The sequence below is a fragment of the Alexandromys fortis genome, unplaced genomic scaffold (genome assembly GCF_014885135.2).
Source record: "Alexandromys fortis isolate MF-2015 unplaced genomic scaffold, M_Fortis_MF-2015_v1.1 scaffold_32, whole genome shotgun sequence".
Taxonomy (NCBI): domain Eukaryota; kingdom Metazoa; phylum Chordata; class Mammalia; order Rodentia; family Cricetidae; genus Alexandromys; species Alexandromys fortis.
In genome coordinates, this window is record NW_026067938.1 from 7,948,542 (window position 1) to 7,972,495 (window position 23,954).

Consider the following 23,954-nt stretch of genomic DNA (forward strand, 5'->3'; position numbering starts at 1 on the left):
ATCCTTACAGATAATTAAAATATACCTCTAAGTGCCTGAATTGCATATTTTTTTTTCACTAAGATAGTCATTCAATTTAACAGTACGGTACCAGGAAAACGACATGGGATTATGCTGCAGAGTCAAGTCAAATGGATTCTTTATGGAAATGAAGATGAGTCAGGCACAAAACAACTATATACAGTGAATTAGACTAGTCCCCCAACTGAACAGTGTTGAAAGGATGGTGCTGTGGATGTATACGAAATATAGTTTGTGCCTCCTAGAGCTTCACGTGTGAGATTTGGTCGCCACTGGCAGAAACTTTTACTATTAGAGGTGGGTCTTCGTGAAGCGATTAGAATTAGATATAGAGCCCACGCAATTGAATCCTGATGGCTTCGGAAGGAGAAGGAAACAGATCCGAAGGTTCGAAACAATGCACCTACTCTTTGTCTCTTCCCACATGATGCTCTAAGATGGTTCCCTTACACCTGAAATATAAGTTAAGATAAGCACTGTTCTTTTCAACTCTGCCATTCTGAGACACTGTGTTATTGGTCACAGAAAACATTCTAAATCAGAGAAGACGTGGGGCCAAGACGGACTGGATTCAAATTAGGTCTACCTTGAATCACGGATACAATGGCTACTGATCTAATGATCATCTTCAAAGCTGCAGTAATTCAGGTCGACCTTTCCCTCACTGACAGGTGAACAGCATACATACCAATTACCACCATATAATTTATGTTAAAATCTGTGATTATGTCCCAGGAGAATAACCTAAGCCGGGAGGCGGTGGTGGCTCATGCCTTTAATCCCAGCCTTTGGGAAGCAGATCACTGTGAATTCAAAGCCAGCCTGGTGTACGCATTCTCCTATCCTCCAGTGACCCCACCTTAGCTCTAAGATTTATTGATTGATCTGTACACGTTCTTCCATTCCCCAGTTATCCCACCCGAACTTTGCAGCATGCTGAACTGAGAAGGATTACTTATATCTTGCGGTGGTCAACTATTCTTAACAGAGCTTACATTTATCTAGGATTTTTTTTTGACAGCTCCATGAATACAATAAGACAAACTTCAGGAAACATTTGGAGCAAGCACTCCCCACTTAACTACAGTCAGATCACGAACGCCAAAGAGAGCGACAATAAACAGGTTGCAAAGCTTATCCTTGAAAATGTCTTTCCTTTTGCTGTTGACAGTTTAGACTCCTAGATAACAGAGGCAGAAAAAAAGAGATGCTTATAAAACGCAATGTAATGAATTGTGTGACAGATCAAAGTTCTAGCTTCTCTTTCTATCGCCATGCAAGGAGCACCCATCCCTATCTGAGGGGAGCGGAACATCTTTGATCCTTTACAAGAACTCACTTTCAAAATTGTGGGCTTGGTAGAATTTCCCTCTACAATGAAGCTTTATATTTTTTTAATTCTGGTTTTTATATATTGATAACACAAGTTCTCTGACATTAAAAAAGACTTCATTTGGCTAATTTAGTTTTCCATATTTCAGACATTAGGACATAAACTGAGACAAACATTAAATGCTTTAGTAGGAATGGAGATTTATGGCTTGAAAAAAAACATATATATATATATATATAATTTTCTAAATTCCAATCCTGTAAGAAAGCAGATTTCTGATGATAGATATATGAGGAATAAAAATGATTTTTTCCAAGATGACAGAGCAACAAGTTGACACTCGAGAGGCAGCTCAGCTCACTGGAGTCCTAATCAAGAATATAAAGAACATGCATCCTTCACGGCATCCTGAAGTGATGTTAGGAATCAAGACTAAGACCTCTTAAGCCTCACAGCAGAGCCTTAATTCAGTATTGAACTTTGAGGGGCAAGAGAAGAAGAAACTGTGAGGATGTGTGATGGAGAACTAAACTCGCTGTGAAATAAAATGGGGATTGTTAGCATAGAACCACAGGCTTATCCTTCTAAGACCAGGAAGACATAGTGGCCGCTTGTGATGGACTCCTGCTTCCCAGCTACTGTGCAAATCCATATGGAGAGCATTATTCTAGTTTTCTAAATCCAGGGATTTCTATGAAAACCCCAGAAATGTAAAAGGAGCGCGTCTTCTGAAGTACCTCCGTGGCAATGCTCTGTTACCAAGTTCTGACTGTAAAAGAACCCCGTGGATTGCTAATTGACTGTTAAAGCCACAGTCACGAGTTTCCTCTGATTTAACGCACCTGTTTGCTGAACACCTGTGAAAACATTTGTACAACTTGGCAATGACAAGGCTTATTGTCCAGTTCTGGTGTTATTATAAATATGTCTCGGAGACGCTGTGGCGAAACTTCGTCTGTTACCCGGAATTTGAATTTTGACAAAGGGATAGTACAAAATTAACCTGGTAGATTAGTCTTCATGGTTCAAGGGTGTATTTCTTACTAAGTTTATCTAGAATGAAATGATAGTCTCGTTGTGTACATTTTACATTTGGTAAATTGGCTCATTGTCGAAAAACTAAGGGGGGAAACAATGGATCAAGAGCCGAGGGGGAAAATGTGTGAAGATATATGAAATTTATTAAAATATATTTCTGATGTTTTGTTTGAGTGTTTAGTAATAGTGTCCTTCTGGCTCTATGACAATGTGCAATAAAGACAGATGTCTTGCATATTTCACTGTCACAGTGACTTATCTCTGACATCAGAAATGCGGTACTATTATCACAATGCGACACTACCCTTTAGAGCGCAAGGGTGATTCTCTAGAACCAAGATTCTGGAAGGACATCCCTGTGGGCCAAGTGTTCAGAAGGAGTAATAGGGGAAGAAGTGTGCATTTGAAGGAGTTCCTTTTTTCTGACTGATTTTCAGCATCCGTACTTTGAAGAGAGAGAAAAGGGCCATCCTTGTTAGTTCTGCAGAGGGCATACACACGAGAGAAGACAAATAATTCTGAGAACATTGATGTTTAGTCAAAGCAAAGGCAGAATCCTTCAAGGTGGCTGAAGCAACCATGATTTGACAGAAAGGACCGCCTTCTCGGGACCGATATGAGGTAAGTCTAGAGGATTTGATAAGACTGTGGGCTTAGTGTAACACGATTGTTTTAAAATGTAATTAAATCAATGTATAAATCAACTGTGGATTTTTTTATGTAAATAAAGATCGCGGTCCTATTGTACTGGAAAGTTGGGCTCACTCGAGTCATGTTGGAAAGCATCTTCTTTATTTGTGCACTTGACATCCTGGGAGGAAGGCAAGTCTGAGCAGGCTGTGAAGGTCTTTAGAGAATGCTGGCAGGGAGATGGCGAGGCCACTGGCGACAGGGTGGAAACACTGTGGTGAGCTGCCAGTCAAGGGTCAGCAGCTATGAGGAATACTATTGACAGACGCTCAGATTGCCTTTTAACGTCAGACATTTTCAGGCGGGTGGACCTTTGGGCTCACGATCTCAAATGACCCAAGTTGGTGGTGTGTACTGACAAGGAGTTCTACAGATAACAATCACAACTAGAAACTTCAGGGTTTCCTTAGGGGTGTCACCAAGCTTAAGAAATATGACATCCAATTGTGACTGTCCCCTAACGCTGGGTTCTTAGAAGTCTAGCTGCCAATCCTCACTTGAAAGAATGCAAATAGGTCCACGCTAGAACCAAGTGCTTTTGGATTTCTGTATACTGGAGCAAAATGGGATTTTGCTCTTATTGCTCTTTTGTACAGAAAAATGTCAACCCAAACAATCCAACTTCCAATCCTTAGCCAGTTCATGAAGTTCCCAGCATGCTTCACTGTTTATACCTAATATAGTCTTTCATACCTTGCCGCTATTTAAAGCTAAGCTGTCTGTCACTCAGTCCACCAAAAATAGGCAAGAAAAACATAAATTTTTTCCTTAAGTTGTACCCTGGAGAACAGAGAGGCTCATTTGAACAATGACTCACAAAATTCCATACTTACTTGACATTGTTGTTAAATAGTAATGGTTAGAAAGTTCTAGTAAGACGCCTGGCATATTTTAATTTGTTCAACTAGATCTTATTTGCTCTCATCTTGGTTAGTCATTTATCCCTGCCCCCTCTGTTTACAAAAACTCAACTATTTCTTTAAACCCTTGATGTTCATAACTCTTGGAAATGCTTGAAGGCTCCCTTCTGAGATTCCAAAATGCACAAGGCCATGAGCTCGTCCCATCTGGAATGAGGTGGCTGCATCTTCAGGGGAGAGCCACTGAGGTGTGGACTTCTCTACCACAGCATCCAGAGACTATTGTATATTGTACTGCTGTATTCCAGGCTCATTGAGAGAAAGGGTGTCTGTCTGGAAATTTGCGGTAACTTGCTAATCACCAATCTCATCATTTCCTTTCCTACTGAAAATACAAGTGTTTCCTCAAAGCCATGAGTAATGGAAACCCAGAATCCACCAGGATCATGCATGCTTGTATTAAATCTATCCCAGTATGTCTGAGGAAAGCAGTCGCTTTTCAGTAATAACTAAATAATTTCTAGTTTATTCTTTTATCATTAACATGTGGGCTGTCTGTACTTCTTGATTATGGCAAAAGTCAGTAATGTCACTTATTGGGGAGGAAGTAAAAAATACAAAAACCCAAAACGTTAATTCTTATTTACAGAAGCACAACTTCACAAATATACATGCAATCACACACACATGTGCACATACATGCACACACAAACTCATGCACACAGTGCACACACATACACACATGTCCATACATGCACAAACATGTGCGCGCACACACGCAATCAGGGGCAGAATCAAACAACTCAAATTTTAGGTAGCTTTCAGTCACATGTTCTTAATCTAACTTCTTTTTATCTTATTACTAAAGTGGGTGTCCTGTTAATGTGGACCAAAGGGGGGAAAAAACCAAACCAAAACAAAACAACCACATGTATGTGTCTGACTTTTTAAATTAATTCCTTGATTAGAACACAAATGAGTTTCACTGTGACATTTTCAGACATATCTCTTATTTTTGTTCTTATTCATGTCCCCTACCACCCTTTCCAGTCTCTCTTGTCTACTCTGGGTCCCTTTTCAGTTCCTCGACAGCCCTGATTCTTCTCTCTTGACACATGCCTTCCTTTATCTTCTGCTGTCTCCTGCTTTCGAGCTCTCTCTCTGTTTGCATCCCCCTCACACACATCCACATTCTAATAAAATCTAGAAATCCAAGCAAATATAATTTAACTTAGGCAATGGGAGACTTCTTTTAAAACACAAAATCGCAGGACTTTTATCATATGAAATACACTAACTCTAGTAAGGTAAGCTGTCAACAGACATCCCCTGAAGGTTTGCATGCTGACCACTAAGCTGACTGCTCTGGTTGCAAATTCCAAACAGAATCTAACTGGAAGCCAACGATTCGTTCACATATTAAAATTCACAAGAAGAAGATCATTAAAAGATTCATAGTTCTGATAGGACCAGGGTTAGAGGGGATATACATTAATGGAAGCCTACAACAGTTAGGCTATCTTTAGCTGCCAACTCAGCTCCAGAAATAGGGTCTGCCATATGTCTTTCCATATTATCTCAAGTGTCTGTCTGTCCCCTGGGGTTCTCAACTTGAGAACTGATATCTAAGAAAATATCCATTTCACAAATCTACACTTAAAAAAAGCAACAAACGTCAGCCCATAAATTATCATAACCATGTAAAAGCAGGAGGGATGTTGGGAGTGACAGGAATTATTCATTCACTTGGGCTTCTGTTAGAGTTGACAGCAGAGAAGTCCCCAGAAACTAATAAATCACAACACAGTTTACCATTCCAAATGTCACAGTCTTTGTACAGCTCCCATTTAAAGCTCAAAGACTGCTGATTTTGAGGAAACAGGGCCAGAACCTCGAAGCCCGTTGCATTTTTTGACAATATTTTCATCGCATTTTCTAACTGGCAGAGTCATCCACGCCAACACGTTCTAAATCACAGCGGCACGCGGAGCCCAGTGGTGTTGGAAGCTATTTTACGTGTGTGTGTGGGGGGGGTGGGGGGGTGACTGCTTTGCTAGGTTTTGGAAACAATTACCAGAGTCTGTGACACAAAAATGTCAGCTTGTTCCCCTTCTTTAGGAAAAAAATACTGCAATCAGACTGGTTACTTAGCACAAATTATGTTTTCATACGCTTGGCTATATTTTAATGCTGCCCTGTGACACACGTATCATCAAGAAAATACTGATTGGAGATCTTCTGAATTGAGAACACGAGGAATATGTAGTATGGAATGTTTATAAAGAAAATTTGGTTTCCTTCAAACGTATGGATGAGCGCTAAGCCCAGGAAATAATGCTCGAATGAGTCCCCCAGGTCTTATTTTAATGACTGCATAAAATGGGCTGCGCATCAAGTATTAATTTATAGGCAGCAAATGGTTTTCAAGGTTTCTGTGTAGTTTATATGTGTAAGCACATATAGTAGCACTTCGTCCAAGAAGCTAGCTCTCGGTATCCTCCAATGCAACGCCAGATCCGGCTCTCACTGGGTTAGGCCAGTTTCTATATTGCTCTGTGTAAGCTCCAATTCATAGGCGACTCACATGCATTCCTCGCTCTGCTCTGGGTTTGAGAAATCCCCTCCTCAAATATGACTCCATTTCCCCTACATCTCCCATCTGGTGTCTGGCCTCATTCGTTCTTCATTTAATTAATAGCCAGGCATTGCAAAAGCTCATTTTATTTCAGACCCCATGTAAACCAAGACGTGGGGTCTCCCCTTGAGGTGGCACTACCTCTCTGCTATGTGTGTCCTCAGAAGTAAAAATAAAAGCCATCTTACTCTGGAAAGATCACATCTGTTTGCTGAAGTCCTCCATTTAATTTTGTTCTAGACTGTAGAGATTGGGTAGGGGTTTAGGCATGTTTAGTCCTTTCTATTTTACATAAGAGAAGCACAGATTAAGCATAGCATAGCACTTGGTCTGGAGAAGATAATAATTAATAACAACAACAATAATAAACAATAATCAATGAACAGTGACTTGGAGGCCAATACTATTGGTGGCTACCCCTTGAGAATAAAGAACACCTAATAGATGATCTTCTGTGCACGGTAGGAGGTGCCATGGTGCATAACAGTGGAAGTGGATGTTCTTCATCACTTGTCTTAAGGTGTTCTAGGTCTCTCTTCATTGCACTTTAAGTGGCTTAGGCTCCTTCTGTGGTCCATTGCTAAGAGCACAAAGTGGACCCTTGAGGAGCACTCAGACTCCTCCCCTGTCTGTCCCACAGCATCCTCATGAATGCATGGAACTGAAGTAGACAAATGAGCATGACTTTCCATAAGTTTGCATATATTACACGGTGTCCCATAATAAAATTTCATCTTGGATACGTACAAACACAAAATCAGGAAGCACATAGCCTGACCCTTGCAACGTGAAGGCGCGCCCTGTCAATGGAGGAACCCATTGCGGCTGTTAGTATTTTTATTTATCTTGATTCTGACCACTTTGTCCAGAGAGGAGGGAGAGGAGCCCTCATGGAAGTGAGTCACATTTTGGTTATAATCACCGGAACACTCGAAGATGAAATCATTTTATTCAGCTGAACCAACATTATAAAAAGTAAATTACTTCATATATCTTTGGCATGCGGCTAATTTAGCTATTTTGAGCATTTCCTGGAATTATCTATCTCACCCATTCTTTCTTTGCTGGATTATGCCCATATCAGTCTTTCTTCCTTTCCAGCACTTTCCTGGTCATGTTAATGAAAAGGAGGAGGAAGAAACTTGTGGCTTTGGTGACCTTCAAGTCTTTAAGGCGAAGAGAAAAGATGCCACAAAGAATCACACTTTAACAGTGAGCATCATTCCACAGTTCAAACTTAATGTTATAACTTTTATAGTGTCCTATTTCCTAAGTTATAAATTTTGAATATTACTTTGGTTCTGTAATATTTATTTCTATACTTATCCATATGTGTCCTATTTCCTAAGTTATAAATTTTGAATATTACTTCTGGTTCTGTAATGTTTATTTCTATACTTATCCATGTGTGGATATATATATATCCATGTGTGGACATACAGATTTTCAATATATATATGAACACTTAAATATAAGCCAGAGATGATTGTATATAAACCTGAGTCTTACTTTTTTGTCAAAAGTTTTTATTCGGCTCCTATAAACTAGATATACCTTCAACCTTTATTATTCAATAAAAGGAAGCTAAACCTATAATAAAGTGACATATATTTTCCTGGAACAGGCTAACCTTCATATTAGAGCAAGGGTGACATTTGGTTATTTCCCTTTTCTAATTTACCATGTGCTTGTAATGTACCTTGTTACTTTTAGAATGCATTTTATCAGTAGTTAAATGAAAGTAGCATATAAGTAAATTATAACATGTACACACACATCTGCATATACACACATACTTCTACTTTTAAAATGAAGTCATAGAAAAACTGATGTACTTTTCTCTAAACACAAACCTTTGATTCCTGTTCACTTTGGTCTCTTCAATGTCCAAACTTTGTCTCTCCCCACCTAAACCCAATTTCCTTGCTTTCCAAAGTGCAGTTCAAGCATTCAAACTTTTTTATGCAACTGTAACATAGTAAGCAAGAGGGACTTGTTCTATTAGCAGTTGAATGTCTCCAAAGCATATCCTTTAAAAGAAAGAAACTGATCTACATTTATGAGGTTTCAAAATGAGTTGTGTTTCCTCTACATTATCACTTAATTCGCCCCTTCCATGTGGTGCCTCCATTTGTATTATGGACACCACAGTCTACGGCTGAGGCAGATTTTTTTTTTTGCCTTTGTTTCCTGTATGAGCTGCATAGTTGGTCTCATGTGGTTAGAGCCTTGTCTCATACATATGAGCTGTGTACTACTGGAGTCACCAAGAGTAAGCTGAGCACCTACCAGTCAGCTGTCCATACTCAGACATGAGCCAAAAGAGATGTGGAGAACTAAGTAAGGTTGCCTAGTGGAGTTCAGAGAAACCTGGCTTTTTGGGCAAATAATGCTTGTTTCCTATATGTAAACTGAGTTACAGCTCTGTTATGTTGAAAATAAATACATGCAAACTAATTAGACATTCTGGCATAATCTTGAAAATAATTTAATGGGTTCTACAAATAAATAAAATAATGATTGTTTAATAGGCCTTGACTTTTCCTGCAGATATTTAGTGTTGCAAGTTCAGTTGAGGGTCGTGTGTAGAAATTCGAAGGTTGAGCTAATATTTCAGGTCAAGTGATATGACAGTTTAAAACTCGATAAGATTTAGAATCAGCATGAAAACAAACTTCTGGGTGTATCTTTGAGGGAAATTTTCGATTGGGATTGAGATGGGTAGGCCTACCCTGAATGGGCATGGCATCATTCCATGGGCAGGGGTCCTGAACTAAAGAAAAAGAAGATGAGCTCAGCACAAGAATTCATATGCAGTGTGACCAAGGCAAGCTAGAGAAGGAAGGGTTTATTTGGACTTGTGGTTCCAGAGGAACAAAACTCCACTAAAATGGGGACATACGGCAGCAAGCTTGAGAGCTCACACCTTCAAACCACAAGCCCTAAGCAGAGATAACATACTGGCAGTAGACAAAACTTTAAGCTCTCAAAGTCCAGACCACTGATATCCTTTCTCCAAGGAGATTGCACCTCTTAAACCTCCATAAATGGTGCTACTCGCTGGGGATCAAGTGTTCAAATCCTCAAGACTATGGGGGACATTTCTCATTCAAGCCACCACATCACCTGCTCAGAGAGGCCATTCCTGACCACCCCATATGCCCATATGCATTGCCTTCCTCCTTGGTTCCCTTATTCTTTGGAAGTTGACCTGCAGAGCTCTTCTTACTGCCTTGCCTCTTACATGTTTGCTTATTATCTTGTTTTCCGTCATCACAGCAGGGCCCTTCCATGGGAGAATGTGATTCAGACAGGAAACGCAGTCATGGGTTGGAACCTACAGGGGGAACAGCCCTTATTCTGGGAATGGCTCCATGCAGGGTAGACAGGGGAAAGAATGAGTATGGTGACATTCTCAAGTCAAGATTTCTTTTCCCTTTAGGAAGTTCAAGGACGTAGTCATTTTTAGCACTTGGGTAACTATGGAAATGTAACTGTGGTAGAGGTGTGAGCCAGAGAAGCTCAAGGAGAGTAGAACAAATCCGGGTTCCATAATATAACCAAAACTGTCAACATGAGCTGGGCATCATGACACAAGTCCATAATCCCAGCACTCGGGAGGTGGATGTGGTGAGATCAGAAATTCATGGTCATCCTTGAGTATATAGTGAATTCAGGGATAGCCTGGGCTACAAGAAATCCTGTCTCAAAGAAATGACACTGTCATTAGTGACCTCCCTGTCATTACAATTAATTTGCCACACGTTGATAGTGAACAAACACCATTGTTTACCTTTGTGAAATTAGGCATTAATTGATCTAGCATGGGATTCTGATCACCGGCATGAATCTGGTCAACACTGAGGCAAATCAGTGGACTCTGAAACCACCACCTCCCTTTGTGACCTTCACTTTGAATTCTGTAAGTGTGGTATTGTACACTTACACAGCCAACTCTTACCTTTACATGTAATGAGAAACTGGCTTTCTCACATATGACAACTATCATTTGTTAATTGGCTATGTGGATGAATAGGTCTTATATATAATCTCCTTTTGTTAAAATTACAAGTGATACGGTATTATTAAAATAACATGTTTGTGTTTTAGTCAACTTTCTACAACTTCTTTCAAAATGAATGTTTTTAATAACAGACAGGGTCAGCAGGTTGGAACTTATGATATTGTGAGCACTGTCTTGTAGAAAAACTTCAAAAGATGTCCCCATTCTTTCACTAGACCCACTGACTCTAATACTTGATCTACATCAAGACCAGACTTGAACTTCGTGAATACGTTAAGCCAACACCAAACAGAATAGCAGCAGACTGTAACATTTTAATGCAGTTCTATCTATATGTTAGTTTCCTCCAGGCTTTTCCCACCTCATCAGCACCCAGAACCCTTTACCTAAAATTTTCACAAAAACACGTTTTACAACAGCAAAGATGCAATAAATCTTTCTACTTGAATACATCAAAGAATAATTTTAGAATTTATCTTAACACATCTTTAGAATATTTGATTCTATGAAAAGATAAGGAACTGTGTTATGAGAATACAAATTAAGGCCTTATGAATCATTTCATAAAAGGTAAGCCAAATAATAGTGGCAACCAATATGATAGGTTTTAAGACACCCAAGTTTTCTAGTCAATGTATGTTAATATTTGCAAATAAAATGATTTACTTAATCGTGGTTAATTTTAGAGGTATTTGGTTATATACTTTGTCTAAAATGAGAGAGAGATTTAAGACTAAAAGCAAATGTTTTAACATTTATTTTGATACATTAATCATAAGATAGGATTATCCCAACAGAAAGGGAATAACTTGAGAAAAATTCCCTTTGTTTCAGTTTTAAATCTGTCTCCTGCAATCTATAGCTTTTCTCTCCAAAAACTACCCTTCAATATTCTAAGGAAAGCATAACAAATAGGGAAAGACCTACAGTAAAGGCCTGCCAGGCAAGAGGTCAAGGTGGCATGACTGTTCTAGGTAGCTAACAGCTTTCTGATTGGATGAGAGATCTGCTCCTCAAGAGGGGATTTCATTTCTGGTACTGTAATCCTGGTGGCAAACCCTTCGCTGAGGAGGCCATAGGCCCTAGGGTGGAGCCTGCTATTGCTATTTTGCTAAATGGTCATGCTGTCAACTGGCTTTCCATCCGGTTACATTTATACCCACACACCTGGGCTGCTCTCAACCTTGGTATGAGAACAGCGGTCACCGGAAAGGTGCATAACTTATCAAAGGGCTAAGGATAGGAGACTCGGTGCTCAGCCCCAAACAATAATCTATATTAATGTTCCCACCACTAAGGCTCAAGGAGCAGCGCTGGAGACATACTGTAAGAACCCGAGAGCAGGAAGGAGTTCTGTGATATGCTGTCTTCTGGCTATTCCGCTAAGAACTCACAGCAGCTATGGTTGTTTTTACAAGAACTGCACAGGACCAAACCAGCCAGGCCCTGCCCTATACTGAAGAGCTTCTGACAATAACTGCAGGGAGGGATCATTCATTTATTCTTATGTGAGTATTTTGCTTGCATGTATATATGTACATTGTGTGTCAGTAGAGGCCAGAAAGAGAGAATGATCTCCCGGAACTGCGGCCGTAGATGGCTGTGAGCTACCATGTGGGTGCTGAGAACTGAACCTGGGTCTTCCGCAAGAACAGGTGCTTGTAACCACTGAGCCATCTCTAAGGCCCAGGAGAATCATTCTTTATTGAGTCTATGGTAACCGGCAGATTTTCCAGTGGAGAGCGGCACGCACGAGTACACATGAGCAGTAGCAACTGGACTTACTGGGTTATCAAAAAAAAAAAAGGGCAGAAGTTGGAAGGGTTTGAGGGGATTGGAAGGGGAAAAAGAGGGATAGATGGATATAATTATATTTTATTATATATATGAAATTCTCAAAAATAATGGAGAACTTAAAGATAATAAAATAACACAAAATCAAAACTGCTTCAGCTTAAAGAAATAAATTAAGTGTAATCTACAGTAATTGGGACTAAAGAGTGACTGAAAGTTTTAAATCAGGAAAAACATTAATAAAATGTTTCAGTAGACTCTGACTTATCAGGACAGTGAAGAACCCTGTTACATTTTAGGAGTACCTTAAGAAAAGCCGATTCAAGAGTATTTTATGTAATATGTAAAAAAAGTTATCTCAGTGATTTGAAATATAATTGGCTGAAAATATAGACTGAGCCTAAATCCTTGGGGAGTAGGCAGGAGTGATGGCTCCATTCACGTTTCCCTTGAGTACAAACGGCTTAGAGACAGTACAGACGAAGAATAGTAAGTGCCCAGTTGAGGAATAACACACACTAATTGCTCCATAAATTTCAGTGGACTATGTAACAGTATACTTTTAAACGAAGGCTGTTCTTAATAGCGGTGCCTCCTGTTCATCGGCCCATGATGCTGACCTGGCCAGCACTGGGCAGGCTTAAAGTCAGGCACATTCCTTTAACCTGCTTAGATTGAGAGCTGAACAGCAAGTGACCCGCCCGCAGGCAAGCAGTTGTGCCTCTCTCGTAATAAATAGATCTAGGTGTGCATTCTGTTTCATGGGAAGACAGCTCAGAAAAGTGTCTCAGAAAAAAAAATGCTCATGATCCAGATTTGAGCTATTTTTAGGAATGGTAGCACTTGGTTTCCAAACAGCAATTGGAGGAGCGACCATACTGCCCACCATGGATCCAGATTATAAGCAACAGTGTTGAACCTGGAATCCAGTCAGCTTTGTCAAAGCCTTTCTACCATTTCCAGATGGGTAATTTAAGGAAGGCACTCGCGCTGGCCCTGAGTCAGATTGAGTTCCCTCTTCTAGAAACAGGGCTGACGACGGTGCCAACTTCCCGGGGTTGTGCGAAGAGTCAATGGGTTTAAATGCATAGAGCACTTAGAAGTGGAGCTGACCCACAGTCCCTAAAATGTTACCCCTTCTGCTAGTAAAAGGTGAACATTTCTTAGTGTCTACGTGTGTGAGTTGTGGTTAAATTATTTCAAATATGGAATCCTCCTTTGTCTTGGTCATCATTCAGATGAATTCCCCAGTCAGGGCTTCTCTTCTCATAAACAGTTTTTAAAGAGAGCTGATTAAATCATGGATTGGAGAGATGGAATGAATTATCCTGAAGCCATATTTGTTTCTTTACTGCACAGATGGCTGAATAGAATCTGTGTTGATTGCACCTTCCTTTGGCTCATTAAGGATCTGAGAGCGGCAGCTTCCTGGGAGTGAGTAGGAGCTGGTTTGATTGACGGATCTCCTCAGTGCACCAGACTTCACAGGCGGAGAAGATGCCCACTGGGAGAACACGTCAGCCAAGGCCAGGTTGCTATGACGCAGCCCGCCCCTGGGGGACAGATGTCCCCCTTACTTGAAAGAGGTAGAAGAGACTTCAGCAGAGGCAGTAGAAGAATGGCAAAATGATTACTAGTGACTTCAAACTGTAATTAGATTTTAAACAGCAGGAAAAAAAAAAAGGTCCAATCCTTGACTTTCTTTCACACAGCGTTGCCCATTTGGGACATTTTGTGCTCGTTGGCTCAACCATCTCATTCAAAAGAGGCTCATGTGTTTGTAGGATACTGAAAGCTGTTAATGAGTGAGTGTGGGATCTGTTGGCTTTGAACTTGCCCATTACATGCACGAACACTCGGACCCATAAATTACTCCCTGGGAGTAATCTTTAGTCAGTTGCTAAGAGATGGCCAGTTCATGGTTTCCTTTGATTACAGGGCATAACCGCTCACTGTCAAAATGCCAAAATAAAACTTAAAAACCCCAACAGTGTTCACGTAACCTACTGCTTTCCTGTTACTTCCAGTAAGATATTAAAACTCAGAGGGTTTTGAACAAAGGGAGGTGACAAAGAGAGCCAAGAATGTCTCTGGTAGCGGAGCAAGGCTTTTGTTCTCCAACAGCAGCCCAGCATTCAACAGATAGTGTTTGCTTTATGAAATTATTCATTTATTTGCTCATTTCTTAAAACAATAGCATTACTCATGGTTAGGAGGTGATATGAGGTAAGGGTCCCTTACCACATAAAGTAAGTGTTTACATACATGTGTGTGTGCAGTTTTAGGTCAAAAAAGGCAGTGTGCCACAAACTGAGAAAAACAACCATGTCAAGGGAGCTAAACTAGGAAAAAGAGAGGAAACAGGAAGGGGAAAGACCAGAGCTCAATTCACTGCTTCCTCTATGAACACTTTTGAGTGACGTCATCTATTCTGCTGGTGGCCAGCACAGTGCATACGGTGACAATTACTTGGGAGCTGGAGGACATAGAGTGACTTACTTCTATGATCTACTGGCAGTTTCTACAACCATAAATAGGGTAGGACCAAGGGGCAGACGGGATGAACTGATGTAGGCAACAGAAAGGCACCTGGCATAAAACACAATGAAAAAAAAAAAGATACAAGCTGTTGTTTCTCCCAGAGACTATCAGTGTTATTTTCTCATAGGCTGGGGGCAACTCCACAGAGCGCAAGCACAAGGACTCGCCATAGGCCACTTCCAATAATGGAAAAGCCAGCGGCTTCCCGTATTTAGATGAATAGGGCAAGTTAACCGATGTGAGAAAAAGTTTGAGGACCTAAGGGAAAACTGAAAACTGCTATGTTGTTAAATTGTTCATTGCTGATTGCTACTTTACTTAGCAATTATAAGCTGGCTTGTATATAAATATATATACTCAGTCCTCATGTTGGGCCCTTGCTGAGTGTGCACACAAGGCTCTGTTTACTCTACCTAAACATCCTAAGCTATCCCAAGTGGCAACATCAGAACGTGCACACTTTTCTGAGCTGGGGCTTCCAGATCCCAGTATTTAATTAGGTGGGTACCTACAGGTCAGTATCTACCTTTGCCGGTTTTCCCCATTTGCACAATGACAGCCAAACATTTGTAATTGTTCCGTGCTCTCCTTTTTGTAAGTTCACAGGCCAGTTGTGAACTATGACCCTCTTTCCAGTTCGCTTCTAGACTGACTTACAATGTGTAAGCTCTGTTATAAACCGGAAGCAGCTGGATGATTTACTTGGCTCTGCGAAGGAGTCCAACTCCCCAAGAATGGACTGCCAGATTCCACGGGGCAGCACATTTGCCCATGAGCGACTCTTAAATAGATCCTGGCTTTCAATCATTTTCCTTGCTTGTTGTCTGTTGGATCAGGAAATGAATGTGATAACGTTAAAGTCAGTCATTCCGTTTAGGAAAGCAGCATCTAGTTCAGGGGAGCAGCAGGTAGGGGTTGCAGTTCTAAACTGTCAAGAATGCTCCAGGAAAAATGAAAAAAAAAAACCAGGCTTGTCTGTGTTATTTTTACAGAGACTCTAAAATCAACATGAAGCATTAAGTGCAATTAATTATTCAGTGAGCTCAGGTTAGGACACTCTACACTAAGGCGATTCGGACATTTTTCTTTCTTTCTCTTTCTCTCCAGCGTCTAGCTATCAGTTTTGTGACATATAGGGTAACCGTTATCTGGATCGCTTTCTGCAACTCCATCCTCAACCTACTTTTTCACTGTAAATAAACCAAATGCAGGCAGAGGGATAGAGTGCCCTGCTTCAAGAACATTCGTCTTGATAGCTTAGTGATGAGCTTAATTTGGCTATGGTTAGCTTAGAAGAAGGTGTTAGGTTTAGCTGGAAGTGAATAGCACTCGACAAGGTGAGAAATCTTCCTTCAGTTGTTGAGATGGCCCAACATTTGTTCTTCCTCTGCATTTGGAAACACAGCCCCAGTAATACGCCACCCAAATTCTTCTCTCAAATATAGTTAGGTTATGCAGCAGGGAAAGCCAACATCCTCAGATGTCCAAACCTCCCCTTCTTTCCTTATTTATAGACATCTCAGCCAGACACATGGCTTCACCCAGGGTTCAGTTACAGTTCTCAGGTTCTGTGACCAAATTTTACCTAGTGGTCCTGCGAGGAAGTCACGTGGGCCTCTGTTTCAAGAGGTTATGGTCTTTAAAGGAAGCACCATGCTAGCCTCTCTCACTTTGTTCTGATTAGAATGTAAGCTGTTTGGGTCTCGAGTGGGAACCAGGCCACAAAGAGAAAGGGAGGGAGGTAAAAAAGGCTGAGATAAAAGGATGAAGGAGGCCCTGTCAACTGTACAGCTGCCTGCGGCGTAGCTGTTTGCTCAGGGTCAGACATAATCATCACCGTCTTGGAAATGGAGCAGTTGTGATGAACTGCATGAAGGCCTCACGAAGTCAGGTCTATCCACCTGCTCATTTGGTGGGGCTGTTGGGAAGACAGTACCAGACGGGGCACCACCAAGAGCCCTGCCCAAAGGTAATCACAAGAAAAACAAACTTAATCTTGTTCTTCCTCCTCCTCCTTAGCCAGAATAGATATGAATGCCCGATTTGTTGTCTCTCTGAGGACAAGATAACCATGGTGACCAGATCTTTGTCCTAACTTCCCGTAAGAACAGCACAGCAAACAGGCAGGGAGTTTTTGAGGCCAAGATAAGAGACCTTTAGGAGCAGGCAGTGGAAGCCTTGCCTTTTCCTTTTGGTCATTTTCAACTGGAATTTTGAGTGGATGTGAAAAAAATGTAAGGGATTGGAAACCAAACACAGTGGAGAAAACATTTTACTTTGTTATGACCAAAAACCCTAGGCCATAATCCCCATGAAACTAACCTTTCACTGTAAAACATAAGCTGCTCCAGGAGACTAAGTAAATCGCTTGAGGAATTGCTCTCTGCCAGACAACTGTGGCCGCCTTGGAATTACAGGCCTTTGTCCCTTGTAATTAGGCCCTGTGTTGCTCAACTTCCAAATAATTTAGCAAAATTATCATTTGAGAATACATCTCCCTACCCCACCCCCAAAGCTATATTTTTCTTCTTTCTTTCTTCCTTTCTTTCTTTCTTTCTTTCTTTCTTTCTTTCTTTCTCTCTCTCTCTCTCTCTCTCTCTCTCTCTCTCTCTTTTCTACTAATGCATAGTAAAATGTAACAACAACAATAAAAAAAGCTTAGGTGTTTTGGTTTTTGTTGTTGTTTTGTTTTGATGTTTTTAGATCCTGGCCCAAACAATAACTTGAACCTCCGGGTCATATACACGTGAACTCCGCTGACCTCCATGAAATGGATTTTTATGAGAAGATTTAGAACAGGAAATGCTTCAGAACAATCCACAAATATAAGTGAAAAGTTGACCATTCTATAACCCAGTCACAAGGTGATAGAGCTGCTATGAACCACTCTGTAACCTAGCCACAAAGCTGCTATGATCACTGGGGGGGGGGGGGGGGAAGAAAGGGACAGAGCTTTGTGAATATGAGTTACTTTCTACATTTTAATTCAAACAAACAAACAAATGAAAATCCATTTGTAATTCTTTGGATTCTAAACTTAGTCTTTGGTACTACTACTCTAAGAAATGACATCCTGTTAATTCATGTGGGCACTGCATTTTGAAGTGGTTGGTACCATTTGGAAGACAGCTTTTACAGTCCATTCTGAAGGAGTTTCACGCGGAAGCAGCTGTATTGCCTTTTGGGGGTATTTTTAGAGACGTGAAAACCCTTCAGGTTTTGCAGGATGGTATTCGACAATGAATTTATCTCTGGCCTAGGATAGGTGCAAAGAAACAGTTAGAAAGGGACCCTTCGGGGTTCGAGGACCGGATCCCAAGGAAGCTTTCTGAATGAGTGGGATTGGAGTTACCCCAAAGATTCTCTTCCTTCATCACCAAACTACCTGGAACCGGTTCCTTTCCCTTTAACTAAAGGCGGAGCAACAGCAATGCTATTCATATTGAGGGTCCCCTCCCCAGAAGCACAGTCTGCTTCTTGCCATTCCTTTCATGCTGCCCAAACAGTACCAACTGGTTTTCTGAGGTTCAGTATAATTTTAATAGTTGAAATGGCGGAGACTTGAGTTTATACCATCTCAGTGGAAGGGAGAAAATATCACATTATTTCATTCATTCACTCATTCATTCACTAAGACAAGGTCTAACAATGTGGCCCAGGTTGGTTTCGAACTCACTATGTGAGAGCCCAATATGGAACTTACGATTTGCTGCTTCCGTCTCCTGAGTTTTACAGGGGTGCACCCCTGTGCCCTGCCCACTGGCTATGTTTTTCACGAGCTAGAACTTGAGCGTGTGAACAGTGCAGTCTAAATCTATGAGCATTTTGAGGAAACATTAAGGGAAGTAAAGAGAAAGAGGAAAAAAAAAAACCCAACTTATTAATGTAAGCACATTCAAATAAGCAGGAAGAGGAGTTCTATTTGTTCCCTCCGACTCATTTCCCCTAGTTATCAATGCACAGGATCTGTGAGACTTAAAATGGAATATGCCTCACCCACAATGTAAATAGTAAAGATCATCATTTGAGAATTTCTTTTTCAATGCGTATCTTTCTAGTTCAACTGTCTTCATAGCATCAAGGAAAAAAACAACAGATCTTATAGTCACAGGATAAGACATTCACATTGTTTCCTTGAATGCCCAGGCCCTAGGTTGGAAACGGGGGAGTGGCTGCAGTGTATAAACCACAGACCTGGGTAGCACAAAGGCCATGCATTTCCCATCATTTTCCTTCCTTTAAACTTCCCTTGATGTGCCACACACACAGCACCTAACACTTAAATGGCAGCGATTTTCAGTGTCTTCAGAATCTGCTTGTCAGATGTCATTATCTATGAGGTGCTAAGATATTCACTCTCTGTCCTGAACGCCATTCATTACAGCTGGGCAGCTGGGAGGGCCCCAGGGTGCCAGCAATCAGCTTTTCAAGGATTCAACTTGCCAGAAGCTGAGCATTGGAAAGATGCTGAGTTCTTGGTGTTGCCTCTCCTTTCCTTGGGTCTGGGCTCTTTAGATGGTGCTAGGCATTCTGAAGAGAGAGGGCCATAGCTTCTCATCTTCGGATGTGCTGAGACAAATTGATGTGTTTTATTGAGTGTGGGGTATGTTTCCACAGTGAATGAGTGGAAGAAGACCAAAGGAAAACAGCTAACGGTCTTCCCAGCCCTACGGTGAAGCCAGCTATTCAGGACTGGTTACTTCCCAGAGTGCTGTGGCATCTGTAGAGCTGGCTCTCTGAACATGGTCCTGGTGAGCCTGTGAGTGGTTGGTCAGCTTGATGGCTTGCCTTTGAGAACTCAACTGGGTGTGTCGAATTTGACTTTCCCATCCCTCTTTGCTCTCCTTTATCCTGTGACTAGAGGGTTCTTCCTAAAACCTAGCCACCTTGGCTAGTCTGACTCTCTTCTACTGACTCTCTTCTAAGGAAGAAGCTTCTAGCAAGTTCTCCCACCTCGCCAGCTCGCTCTCCTTTTGCAGTATCCGTGCTCTCCACCTCCCTCCAGTTTGGCTGTCATCTGCTCTTTTTGAACATCATTATGATCTCCATTTTCCCTCAAATTCAGACATTTAATTTTAATAAGACATATAAATTGGACTTTTCCAAATCGCATACATCTTTCTTCCCTCTTGGGGCCCCACTTTCTTTCCAGGATCATGTAGCCCAGGCTGTCCTTGAACTCGAAATGTGCCTACTGAATTCAGCCTCCTGAACACTGAGATTTCTGACACGCCATCCCCCTCAGTCCCTACCCGCCGTTCAGGGCTTCGCTCCCCGTAGATCAGCTACTCTGTTCACTCACTCAGCAAAGGGAGGATGGCTCATTTCCTTCATCTCTGTCTTCTTCTCTGTTTTCTGTCTCACCATTTAGTGTCTCGCTGCTTCTGGCTCGGCACCTTTGCCTATCCCGATATGCTCAGCGCATTAAGCAACCATCACATATAAGAACGTGCTGTCACTTTATATTTTAACCGAAAGCACCTCTCCCCCCAAGCAATTGCTGTGAGTCTTTGATGAGTTCTACAAAAAGACTCAGATCTACTTGTGTATTTTTAATATTTACACTGTACTTCAGTCTTCTGTGGATCAACAGCTGTGAATCATGCTCACCTGCTATAACGCAACAGGTAGGAGCACAGAGCACCATCCCGCCGATATTCTATAGTTTGCAGTTGTTATCAGTGGTCATGGGTAATTAAGCCACTTACTTGTATTAATTAGGGGGCTGCACTAGACAAAGCTTCTAACTGTGGCTTCCTAGCAGCTCCAGTTGGAGCTCTATGACAGAGTGCAATATATATGCCCTCTGATAGAACACCTCCCCACTACCTACAACCGGGGGGAGGGGGTGCGGATTCTAGCAGAACGTCCCTGAGCAGATTAATCGCTCAAGTCTCAATTTTATTTACACATAAGCTTGGGAAGAACAACTTTGGTAGGATGTCTAAGAGGGTCTTCACCAAACTTAACTCTGTTTGCTCATGGACATTCATCATGAGTATTAGTTGTGATTGCTATCGTAGATGTAATACTGCTGCTGCTGTTGCCTTGTTTTTATCTTCAACATTTTATCTTCAACATTTTATCATAATAATCTTTTGGTTGCTTCCTCCCCCTCTCTCTCTTTGTGCCTCCTCCCCTCCCTCCCAACGATTTGTCAGGACATCGTCTTCAGGACATTTTTCCGTGTTTTAAGTACACATTTCACATTATCCCCCATCAGCATCTAAACACCACACCCTAACAGAGTGCCAACCTTGGACCAGACACTGCCCTGAGACCAAGGGGAGTCAGGTTTAATCAGGTAGGTCTGATTGACAAATTGATATGACTGGCTCATCTTTCATGAGATATATTTTTCCTCATTGGAAATCCTATTAATGATTCTTCAAAATAATAAATGTTCTCAAAGATTCTTAAAATAATAAACATTCTTAGAAACACAGCGTGAAGCAGTCCCCAATGCCCTCCTTCCAATACAGCTTAACAGTTCCTTGCCTGAAGAAATTGACGTCTTTTCAACGCGTTCTTCTAAATAAATGTGTTTTCATTATGCGGCGAGCCTTGCTTACCACTTCATCTTGTCTTTATGATGCATGTGTTTTCTTAAGGGTGACCATGTATTAGTTACTTTTTGCGCTACTCAGTGTTTATTTACCAATGAAGGAATAGCATATTATAATTTGACTTTAAATTTAAAATTACCCAAGTTTTCATGGGTCCCTTTTTAGAAGTTCCAGGCTCCATAGATACATAATCTATAAAGTTGCTTTATTTGAACTTTGTACTGCTGTATTAGAATACATGCAGCTTTGAAAACTACACTTAATCATCTATACATACATACACCTATAGTTGATATAAGTTTAATGCATAATGAGCATGCTTATTTACTTGTTTTCTAAAATTCTTCTTTTCTGTAAGTATTAATATATTAAAACCTTATGAAAAGAGACACGGGGAAAAATAGAATGACATAAATATAGTATGGGAGCCTGGCCCTAGACCAGGACCACAGAAATAGAAGGGAGAGAAATGTGTCTGGGAGGAGAGTCCACTTTTAGGACATTGGAACATGCATCTCTAAATACGAGATGAATTTCTGGAGAGAACACAGGGTCCTGAGGGTACACAGCATCTGGTCGCCCTGATTTAAACTCAGTGTGGTGATTACAGAGAATCAACAAAAGTGTGAAGGGAGAGGGAACCCGAGTGTGTTAGGTCACATCAGGCATCCTGAACCGATTCTCTTCACAGAAGCAATAGCATCAAACCAATGCACACATGCACATCTCCTCTCACCGCTGGACCCTGTTTCCATGGTTACTGAATGAGTCTCTTCAGTCAGCACTAATGGGATCTATAGACCTTCAGCAAAACATGTTCCCATCCTTTCTGAAAACTGGGTGGAATATTAAGGAAGTCTACAGGTTCCCTGATGTTCCTCTTGTTTATGTAGCCACAGCGGCTAGCCAAGTTGATGAAGAGTCAACATATTTTATTAGTATCTCGTCATAATGATAATAAGTAAAAGTAGACACAGAAGAATTTTAGCAAACTGATCTGTTGGTATTTTATGGGACTTTTGCATGTATGATGAGCAAATTTTACTTGGTTAGGTCCATGTTTTTTTATTTTGAAATTAAGGAAAAATTAACAATTTTGTTGTTAAATTACCAAATTAAGCCTTTGCCAGGTCTTGGGTACATGACAGAGAAGAAATGCTTGAAAAGCTTGACTTCATTGAACACATTCTTTAAAACACTGTGTCTTCATTGGGAAGCAAGCCTTCCTTAGCAAGGTAATTTTGAATCATTATGATATAACAAAATATGATATCCTAAAATGACCCTGGTTTGCTTATTTTATGATAAAATAATGTATATTCCACATTTTAACATAAAGCAAGATTCAGGGAAAGGAGTTGAACTCCAGAAAACACAGCTTGATCACCTTTTTGAGTTAGTGGCTAGCGTTTATCTGGAATTCTGCTGTGAGTGGAGGTGATATTTGCCTAAGTGACTCAATCATGGGAATACAATTGACTTAATGCTTAGCTGGTCCTTATGATGTGGCCTTGTCTTACTTAGGGTTACTATAACTATGATGCAACGCCATGACCGAAAAGCAAGTTGGAGAGGAAAGGGTTTACTTGGCTTACACTTCCATCGCTGTTCATCATTGAAGGAAGTCAAGGACAGGAACTCAAGCCGGGCAGTAACCTGGAGGCAGCTGATGCAGAGACCACCGAGGAAGGAGTCCTGCTCACTGGCTTGCTCAGCCTGCTTTCTTATAGAACCCAGGACCACCAGCCCAGAAATGGCACTGCCCACCATGGTCTGCGTCCTCTCCCACAGATTACAGAGAAAATGTCTTACAATTGGATCTCATGGAGGCATTTCTTCAAATGAGGATCCTTCCTCTCTGATGACTCTACCTTGTGTCAAGTTGAAATAAAAAAAAAAACCCAGCCAGTAGAGGCCCTGGATTTAGGGCTTGAAAATGACAAACCCAATTTCCACGTGTGTCATCTTGTAATTAGCTGACTTTTAGTAAACTCAGACAAAATAACTTTGGTAAAGACTACAATTTAAAAATTAAAAAATAGTTCCATAAAGCATAGTACTTGTGTTTTGCATCTACTCAGCCAGACCAAGAGTGGGCTCAAGGTTCTGTCTTTTGTTACAAAGATCCAAGTTTTTCTAGGAGCCTGTGACTGGGATTCCCAAAGAAGTTGTTGGATTTGTTGAGGCAGCCCATCCAGCCTGGTTCCTACCTTTGTCAGCTAGGCAAAGATTTTTACCTATCCGCCTCTTAGATACGAGATCTTAGCTCATCAAAACCAACGAAAATCAACAAACAACCTGCCTCTCTCCCGCCAAAATGTTTGGGAATTGTCTTGAGAATTCTCTTGCTAGGTTTGCATATGCCATTATGTGTGATGCTGGAAACATAAGTGACTCTAGATGTACATTGGTAGATGCTTCTTTCAGTCTCAACTATGGAAATGACAGATTA

General features: G+C 41.0%; 1 protein-coding gene and 1 long non-coding RNA gene across 22 annotated transcripts in view; one reads left to right on the forward strand and one right to left on the reverse strand.

The window, feature by feature from the left end:
• Window positions 1-23,954, reverse strand: part of Sorbs2 (sorbin and SH3 domain containing 2) — a 300,031-nt gene that overhangs the window by 90,588 nt on the left and 185,489 nt on the right. The gene's annotated exons all lie outside the window — the stretch shown is intronic.
• LOC126504820 (uncharacterized) lies at window positions 1,703-15,046 on the forward strand. The gene is made up of 3 exons (XR_007592719.1): window positions 1,703-7,789; window positions 11,900-12,109; window positions 13,755-15,046. It is a non-coding gene; the product is annotated as an uncharacterized lncRNA (long non-coding RNA).